Genomic DNA, 9,517 nt, shown 5'->3' with positions numbered 1-9,517 from the left:
ACAGGACTACACGAATAAAAGATTGGTACAAAAGATTGATACGTCACGATCATTTTAAACTGGCCCATTCGAACTGTTGAACGCTTTGAGTGTCGTTAACTTCTTACGACAGCAACCACAACACGTTTCTTCTTAAATGCAGTCTGTAATAAGGAAATACATTACACATACAATTAATTATGTCAGTGATATATGGTGTTCATTGGGCAAAACACTTCAAACAATAAAGATTCATCTTAGACTGGAGAAATGGTTATCCTTCGCTTTTCATTATCAGTTGGCAATGAACCCAACCCCTGAGGTATGCAACCCCTGCATGTAACTATGTGGCGTTGGAATGTATAACTTGTAGGATATGATGCACTTCTTTTTTAAGTTTGAACATTCCAGCGTAGCCCAAAAATATATATTAAAGAAACAACGACCATTTTTAAACATATTTAATTAGAACCAAATATTCTGCATGAAATCTCGAATCCACTAGCAAAATGGCACGCTTCTAACACTTGTGGTTTTCGAGATCTCATTATCGAAAGGATTGGGGACAAACATATAAACCTAGCATTTTAATATATAGAATAGCTGAACCTGCGCTTTCTACATAGCGCATCATTCACGTATGAGCATGAATCTCCTTGCCATTAAGCTGTACGTGTCCCTTTATAGACATAAGTGAGAGATCTCTTGATAAAAATAGGCAAGGGAGGTTTTTCGATTATTTTTCTTAATATCTCGTACCGTTTTCAAGATTGGGTTTACTTCTGGCTGGAGTTTCTAATTCATATGATCAGTGTTTTCTTTCTTCGTGCATGCAGTATGTAATAAGCAAATGCATTACATATAGAGTTAATTATGTCAGTGATATATGGTATTCATTGGGCAAAATACTCCAAACAATAAAGATTCATCATAGACTGGAGAAATTGTTATCCTTCGCTTTTCATTATCATTTGTCCATAAAACAAACTTCTGATAGATATACAACTCCTGTATACAACTATGTTGTGTTGGAATGTATAAATCATAGGATATAATGGTTTACTTTTCTCAAATTTCAACACTTCTAGTGTATCCTTTAAAAAATCTAATAATGAAATAGCGGCCAGTTTTTTAAATATTCAATTAGAACTGGACAATCTACACAAAATTTGGCATATGTGGTTTTCGAGATCTCATTGTCGAAACTATTGGCGACAAACATGTAAACTTTTCTCTGGAGGCAAACATATAAACCCAGCATTTTAATATATAGATTAGCTGAACCTGCGCTCTCTACACAGCGCATCATTCGTATATGAGCATAAATCTCCTTCTCATTCCTCACAACATCTGTACATGTCCCTATAAGGGGAGATTTTTTCGATTATTTTTTCTCAATATCTAGCACCGTTTGTAAGATTTGAGCCTACTTCCGGTTGGAGTTTCTAATTCATGTATGACCAATGCAGTATCTAATAAGCAAATACATTACGTACAATTAATTATAATGTCAGTTATATATGGTGTTCATGGGGCAAAACAACCCAAACGTAAAGATTCGTCTTAGACTGGACAAATGATTATTCTTCCTTTTTCATTATTACAGTAGAGCGTCGATTATCCGAAGTAATTGGGGGACATGGGTGTTCGGAAAACTGGTTTGTTCGGATAATCGAACTGTACATGTTTATTTGCCACGCGCGGAGCGACACGCCTCAACTCTAAGCTGGCGCAGCTGTTGCTGTGAACAGCTTTGATACTGCCGCTACTTCTACAGCCAGTGCCAAACCGACAGAAGTGTGCTGTTTGTTGAAACACAGCGACTGGCGGCTTGGCCGGTCAGCAGCGCCTTATGAAGGCCCCATTAGAAGCAATGTTCCGCCAGCGGTGGCTCAGTGCGGCGACTACTGTGGGAAACTTGGTTTGGGAGTGAGGGGGATGATAGACGGTAGGGTGGGAGAGTAACAGGTGCGAGCGAGTACACAGTTCGGTTAAGCGGTCGTTCGGTTGACCGACGTTCGGATAATCGACGCTCTACTGTATTTGGTCATGAAACAAACGCCTGAGACATATACAACCCATATATATAACAATATGGTGTTGGAATGTATAATGCGTAGGATATGATGCTTTAGTTTCTTTTTTTTAATTTCAACACTTCCAGCGTACCCGTAAAAACGTAATAAAGAAATAATTATTATGCTTTTTTTTTAAAAAAAATATATTCAATTAGAACTGGACAATCTACGCAAAATTCCCACTCGATCAGTGAAAACATCATCTTTCTAGAGCCTGTATTTTCCGAGATCTCATTCTCGAAAGGATTGGCCACAAACACATAAACGTTCACAAATATATATTTAAAAAGCTCCAAAGATGGCAGCACAATTCATTGATTTTGGAGAAAGCTTATTAACATACAAAGGCTTTGAACAATAATTTTAAAACATAAACTTTATGAAAAAGATCTAGTTAACTAATTTATTTAAAGTACACATATTCAAAGCGTTTGCCTCTGTTAAACGTGAAATCACACATAACCGTAAATGAAAGATTTGAAAGCCAAAGTTATAGGTTGGAGCTCAGTCGCTTTTAATAACTTTCATCTCATATCTATCCATCATACGCGCCGTAAGTACCTATTAACAAGGACCTCCTCTGTCATCATCAGATCCTGAATCGCCCCAGGAACAGAAGATAACTTCATTCGTCTAAACTAATATAACATAGTGAAATGACATCCAGAGCACTTCATATCATCTATTCCATCAACTACATTTGCACTTTTATTTTTTTTAGTTCAATTTACCTTTTATTCAATGCTTTGTGTTCATGTAATACCTGGCAATGTTAACATGTTCACTTGTAGCACTTAAAATATTACTGTTCATGTATGTGTGTTTCCTTTTCTATGATTAATATTAATATAATGAATGTATAAATAAATGATAAATATAAAACATTATAGACCACCTATATTTCCTTTAACTCAATAAATCAAATTGAAACACTTGTCCGAAGAAAGGGCACAGCCCTTTAACGAGGATGACGGACAGAAAAATCGCTATTAATTGCTATTGTAAAATTTTAATAGATAGTTTTTACAAGCGCATTATGAATATTTGTAAATACTCATTATTAATGAGAACATAAGAATGTGCTTGTAAGGTGATGATTATCACCATAAATATTCTGCCATTATTTTCAGGTCACTTGCAGCAACTGAGATGCTACCATGCTCCTCGGTCTTCTGGTAACCTTTCCGTCTTCACGTAACATTTTTCTGTTTTGATATCATCCATCAGTTGTAGTCTCATTCGCCGTCTCCCTCTTTTTATTGCCAGCACGTCCCTTATGATATAGTTGCTTCTTAGTCAATGTACCAACCAGTTTCGTCTTGTTAATAATATCAAAAAATATTATTTTCTTCCGTACCATTTCTAACACCCTCTCATTCTTTTTAAGCTCGACCTAGCTAATTCTCTCCTCGACCTAGCTCGACCTAGCTAATGTGTGAAAGTTTGCTACAAAGTTGGCAAAAATTTTAACCAAGAATATGGGGACGACTGTATGAGTCTAACCCAATACTATGAATGGTTTAAGCGTTTTGAAAAGGGTAGAATGTCGGTCGGTGAGGATCCCAATCTTGGACGAACTTCCACACAAGTGAATGACGACCATGAGGAAAGAGTTCGTGATGTAATTCGTGGAAATCATCGTTTAACTGTTCAAGAAGTTGCTAACAAAGTGGGCGCCAGCACATTACAATGTCATCAAACTTGGACTGAAAAACTTCACATGCGTGGTGCCGCATTTGTTGGCTGATGATTAGAAACAGAACCGTGTTGAAATCAATCAGAAACTGTTTGCCACTGCAAATGTCAGTGAAACCTTCCTTCCTGTTTCCCAAGCTTAAAACCACTTGAAAGGACGTCTTTTTCAATCCATAAAGAAGATTCAGGATAATTCGACAAGAGATTTCCGCGCCATTCCAGAAAGTACGTTCCAGAAGGTTTTGGAAAAATGGAAGAAACTTCGGAAAGGGGTATATTGCTACTAGATGGGACTATTTTAAGGGAGACAGTACCTCACACGTAGACTGCCATGTGAATGGAATCTCATACACAAGCCTTTCCCACCAAGCGCCGTGCGTATGATTTTCCATACACAAACAATATATTTTATTTCTGTCGGCTTTGTTTTATACGTGTGTATGCAATTACACAGGTACGACGTAGAAGTCGATATTTAATGTCCACGCCGAGTGTATACAAAATCATAGACAGAAGAAAACATACATTTATATGTCTAAACCAAAGGCGAAAACAAAACATTACTGCTGAACTGTTCCTGTTGGCTAACAGGTGATCAAGGTCAATATATACATATGACGGCAGTCAAGCTGTAAATGTTGTAAAACGACCAATACATATTTTTGTAGCAAAAGTTCGGTCTTTTTTTAAACACACCTCGTATACTTAAATGCTAAATACATACATTTATACAATTAAATTAATTTGTTGAAATAGATAACACGTTTCCATGAAGAAACCTCTGAACCTAAAATGAGAGAAAATCTACAAAGCATGTTTGTTTGAAATGGACAAAACATGTATAGAATGCTGTAGCGTATAAGAGAATGTAAAATGCGTTGTGTGTGTATGACAATATTGTGATGACAATGGTGGAGAACTATTATACATGGCCCCTTGAGCTAGAAATTTTCAGCCCTCACACAGTCTCTTTTGTGAAGTTTCTAACGCTTGAGCTGTTTCTCAATTAATTATATTCTGCGTCACCCTTGCTTCCGCTGTCTCTCTCTAAACTACATTCTCTTTACATCAACTTTCATGCGTCTCTCGTTAAAAAGAGCTATGACCTGTCTTTGTGTGTTATGCCGTTCTCTTGTATACATTTTACAGTGAGGTAGGTCGCATTAGAAGTATTCCCCCCCGCTCTATTCCTCCTATGTGCGTTTAATCCCCCCTCCCCCTATCTCTTTTATTCCTCGTTGTTCATACAGTACACGCAATAGTCTCTTGCCACGGAAATTCTCGGCATTGTTCTCTTTGTAGTGTGGAAGCATCACGCAAAAAATGTACTTCTTTTATCTTCTCTGGTGTACTTTATACGTACTCATTCAAGAAAACGGTTCAACTTTTTTTTTCTTTTAATGGAAATACTTTCACTTTAAACTAAAGTTAAGTACACTATGTAGTGTATTATGGTACACTTTTAGAGTTAATATCCATAATTTTATTACAAACTTAAGTACTTTCTTGCCTTATTTACCATTCACATAAACACTGACTATTTATCGTTATGATGTGGATGTGTATGTATTGAAAATAAATAAGCTATGACAGTAATGAAGATCACGCGCCACTATTTCAATGTATACAATATTGGATGTGAATAGTCATCGTTACAGTCGCCGTGAACTGTGAAAATATTAAAAAATTAACACCATTAACGAGCTCGACCGACATAATCACTCTAGCTGTCTGTTACAATAACAACGAATTCACAATTAGCTTTCGTTCAAGAGTCATGTATAGTGTAACTGACTTAAGGACTAATATTACAATCTTATAAGGTCCACTAGTGAGATGTTAATAACAATACAATCTTAGGCGCAGTATCAACATCTTAATAACATTACAATCTTATAAGACCTACTAGCGTCATCCTAATAACATTACAATGTTATATAAAGTCTACGAGCATGATCCTAATAGCATTACAATCTTATAAGGTCCACCAGAGTGATCCTAATAACATTACAATGTTATAAGGTCTACTAGCATGATCCTAATAGCATTACAATCTTATAAGGCCCAGTAGCGTGACCATAATAACATTACAATCTTATAAGACTTACTAGCGTGATCCTAATAACCAACAATCTTATAAGGTCCACTAGCGGGATCCTAATAACATTACAATCTTACAAGGTCTACAAGCGCGATCCAAACAACAATAAAATCTTATAGAACCTACTAGCGTGATCCTAATAACATTACAATCTTATAAGACTTACTATCGTCATCCTAATAACCAACAATCTTATAAGGTCCACTAGGGTGATCCTAATAACATTACAATCTTACAAGGTCTACAAGCGCGATCCAAACAACAATACAATCTTATAGAACCTACTAGCGTGATCCTAATAACATTACAATCTTATAAGGTCCACCAGAGTGATCCTAATGACATTACAATCTTATAAGACCTACTAACGTGATCCTAATAACATTACAATCTTATAAGACTTACTATCGTCATCCTAATAACCAACAATCTTATAAGGTCCACTAGCTTGATCCTAATAACATTACAATCTTACAAGGTCTACAAGCGCGATCCAAACAATAATACAATCTTATAGAACCTACTAGCGTGATCCTAATAACATTAGAATCTTATAAGGTCCACCAGAGTGATCCTAATGACATTACAATCTTATAAGACTTACTATCGTCATCCTAATAACCAACAATCTTATAAGGTCCACTAGCGTGATCCTAATAACTTTACAATCTTATAAGACCCACTAGAGTCATCCTAATATGTATAATCCCTCTAGGTGCCTATTGCAGAAAACAGAATTTAACAGTTCTGTTCAGCATAACAAACTTGTTCAAATAGGACAAAATTTATTATTAATACTATGTAATTGTAGAACTAACTATGGACACTGCAATTGGTTTCAGTCATACTACTCATTCTATGCTAGACCCAAGAGACGAACCATGGCATCACATTGGGCATATGCCCTCAGTTTCACCCAAATAGGAAAAGAAAAATTGAAAATTGAAGCTAAATTTCAAAGCTTTATGGAGAGTAAATTCTGCAAGTTTTGTTCCATTATAACAAATTTTATACATTATGTTTCCTTTTATATGTCTTATGTAAATAGATAAATTTATTTTTATATTTTTAGGCTAGAGCAATGGATACTGCAAATTTGGCTCCAATCCTAACCAAAAAGATTTTGGCGCCAATCGGTAGGTTTGGGGAAATTGGTGCCCAAATAGACAAATCATAAAATCTTTCGTGCGCAACTGAAGATTTTTTCTGTACAAATGTACACAAACGATGCCCTGACGACTGAAAACATTTTGGCGCCAATCAGCTTTAATGGGTTAATGGCGGCTAAAATATTAGGTATGTCAATATCTCACACTTCCTGTTGTGCACAAACGAAAATTTTGTCTGCTCAAACGTGCACCAATTATGCACTACTGATTAAGACCATTTTAGAGCCAATCGGCATTGGTGGTAGTGATGGGGTTTGTGCCCAAACTAGATACGCTAATTTTTTACATTTCCTGTTGTAAACAAACGAAAGTTTTGCGTGCACTAACGATTGAGATTATTTTGGCCCCAATCAGCGTTAGTGGAGAGAGCTGGAGCCTAAATTAGATACGTAAATATCTAACTTCGGATGTGCACATACGATGCACTAACAATTTTGAAAACATTTTATTGAGAATGGGAAGTCAATCAGCAGGGGTGGGAGGACTGCCATTTAGACAGCCCCCTCAAGTTAGTTTATGAATACCTTAAAATTACATTGTGCAAAAACACCAGCTCGTGCACAAACAATGCACAAATGTTTGAGACTATTTTGTATGAAATTCGAAAGAGGTGGGGGGGGGGGTATCTAAAGGGATGTGGTTACAGAAATAAATAAGTAAAAAATGTAAGTTTGTAAGTATCGCAATCGCAAGCTTTAAGAAAAATACAGATTTAAAAATTCAGCTGAAATGACGGTGACTGATTTTCTGAGCAGTTGTGGTTGTAGGAAAGAACTAATTGATGATCCTGTCTTTTCCGTGTGTATTCATGAAGTTTCTTTTCTTTTTCCGTCAGAAAAAAAAAACACTGGTTTGGAAGGCTGTGGTTTGACCTTTCTCAAATTGTGTGACTAGATTTGTATTTTTAAATAGTATAGACATTCTTTTAAAATGTTTGACTTGGTATAATATTTTTAGTGGCCCCGGGTAGAGTAGTCCTACCACTCTCACCTTTGGTGCGAGCGGTCCCAGGTTCTATTCCTGGGGGGGAAGACACTCGGTCGAAAAGATGTAAAAGTTTTATTCAGGCCAGTCATGCTGAATGAGGTTTTCCTCATTCACACCAGGCAAATGCCGGGATGGTTCCCAACATACAGGTCCCGGACTGCTTCCTTCCTTCCCTAATCCTTTCTCCCTTCCCTTTCCTCGGATAGTGTGATCTCCAAGAGATGTCATCCCTTATACGTGACGGGCTAGCATGGCCATTAGATGCTGAAAAGTCCAGAAATGCTGTTACTAATTCCCTAATAACATTTTTAGCAGTACCAAAATTTTGTTAATTTTTTCTATTCCAATAAGTACGATCCTGAACTTTTTTTTAAAAGTGAAATAGGCTATATGTAAAAGTTTAATTTGCTAGTTTGTTATTGTTATGATACATTTACAAAATTTAATATTACACAAAAGTGTCTGTGTCATGCTATTGTGTGCTGTAAAAAATTTAAATAACAGTCATGGGAGTTGTATAAATATAAACATGTATCAATAAAATTAGTTATCTAATGTTTAAATGTCCAGCTTTAGATTGAGCAGTTTGGGCGAACATAATGGTATGTCACATTTCATAATGTTCGAGTAAACTGAAAAAATAAGGTTGACTATTCCCATTCAAATCAATACTATGATACATTCCTTACAAGTTCCCACTCTCATCTGCATGTACATTTGCAAAATTAAACTATCTACATACTCTTCTGTGGTTCGATTACAACCCGTTTCCCCTAATAACTCACTCAATTTCACAGGAAGTAATGCTTACCGTTATGTTTGCTTATGCACAGGCCCAGGTGAGCACCAAGATATTTTTTTCTTTTTTTGGAAGTTGTCCAAACTATGAGGGAACATACTATAAACCACTAGGTCTATGTAGTATTGAGTGTGTATCCGAAAAAACGATAAGTGGTTGTAAAATTCTGCCATCTATATTTCAGGAAAAAAAATACAGCCGACAATGTTCAAAGAGCATTGCCAGAAAGAACTTAAATTTATATTCGTGAAAGAATTAAATCTCCCGAAATCGGAGCTTTTTTGGCCAATATCTCGGGAACAGTAAGAATGACGCAGTAAATTCCATCAGTTATTTGAGATAGTTTTTGACGTTCTATCAAATGGAGGGCTCAAAATTGAATCATCAACACCAATATAATCTCTCTATGACTTACGGTTCCCGAGATATGGCTCCTTAAATTTGCTGAAATCAGAAGTTTTTATGGATGAATATGTTGGGAATGGTAACGGGTCCGCGAAAAATTCCGTAATTTCTTTTAGATAGTTTTAGATGGTCCACCCAATGGAGGGAAATTGAAAAATTCGAAAAAAAAAAAAAAAGACGTTCACACACAGAGAGAGAATTCAGTAACGAAGCCTTTAACTTTATATAGAACGACTGTTTTTTTTTTTTTTTTTTTTTTTTAATGAGAAAGAGTAGAGATGATGTCCAATATCAACTTTTCATG

The sequence above is a fragment of the Thermobia domestica genome, chromosome 9 (assembly GCF_964235325.1).
Source record: "Thermobia domestica chromosome 9, izTheDome1.hap1.1, whole genome shotgun sequence".
NCBI lineage: Eukaryota > Metazoa > Arthropoda > Insecta > Zygentoma > Lepismatidae > Thermobia > Thermobia domestica.
Note: the sequence above shows the minus strand (reverse complement) of the source record.